At 44.5% G+C, this 1,039-nt stretch overlaps 1 pseudogene; it reads right to left on the bottom strand.

Annotated features, from left to right (window-relative positions):
- Positions 1-719: 719 nt before the first annotated feature.
- LOC110294908 (NADH dehydrogenase [ubiquinone] 1 beta subcomplex subunit 3 pseudogene) lies at positions 720-1,039 on the bottom strand (annotated as a pseudogene).

The following is a 1,039-nucleotide window of genomic DNA, read 5'->3' as shown; positions in this document are numbered from 1 at the left end:
GTATTATAGGACTGGCTGCAGATTTAGCATCCAAGCTCTGTTTAGGGCACTTTTGATCCTCATATCCTGGGCATGTTAGAGCACCTGGGAGTAGAGCTTCCTCTTGGTGTGTGTGGCTGGCTTCGGAGTTTTCACCCAACTTCTGCTCAGGGCACCAACCCAGACCTGAAGGAACCTGCTTCACTCGTCTGGCAGAGTTCCCTGGTGCAAGAGTTCCATTGGTCACAGTTTCTCCTGGTGTTAGGGCAGATGTTGTATCTTCCTCACCTCTGATCCTGTGATCCTTGGAGTGTTAGAACAACTGAGAGGGGATCATCCTGTGGGTGTTGTGGGACTGACTGCAGAGTTCGAGCCCCAGATATACTCAGGGCACCACCCCAGACCAGAAGGAAACTGTGCTACTGCTCAGGTGGAGCTTCTGGGTGCCTGGGTCCTCCTGATACCCAAAATCAGTGCTCTTAATCACTGAGCCATCTCTCTAGCCCTGGTGAAGAGCTCTTTATGATCCAGGTCATTAGACTCTCATTGTGAGTCTTCTGGGAAAGTCATCTGTCTTTAGCTTGTATAATGATTATCCTTTTTTTTTTTTAATTTTATTTAGTAGTTACAAAAACAACATTTTTGTTTACTTTATCAAACCATACTAACATTCTTTCAAGGACAAACATACAGCCAAGGATGCTACATTGAGAGAATCTTCTTTTTACGAAAGAGACTTCTCAAGGTGCTCTCCAGTGATGCTTCTTATCATTATTCTGGAAATCTAGGAAACATTCAGTCCCTAAAGCTACTACAAATGCTGCAAACACCCATTTGAGTCTATTTAATATTACACTCCTGTAGGTGATGTTGCCTTCAAAGCCACCCATGTATCTCCAGCCCTCATTTGAGCCTATGGATCCCTCAGCTCTCAGGAAGCAAGCTTCTTCCTCATCGTTTATAATGGCGTTCCTTCAATTTTTTGCTGTCTGTAATCTGGAAGTTCAATTTTACCATGTCCATGTTCATGTCCATGTTCATGTCCGTACCCAGCATCCAT

This window comes from Mus caroli, unplaced genomic scaffold (assembly GCF_978045245.1).
Source record: "Mus caroli unplaced genomic scaffold, Mus_caroli_1 scaffold_4, whole genome shotgun sequence".
NCBI lineage: Eukaryota > Metazoa > Chordata > Mammalia > Rodentia > Muridae > Mus > Mus caroli.
This window is presented reverse-complemented; position numbering and strand designations above follow the sequence as displayed.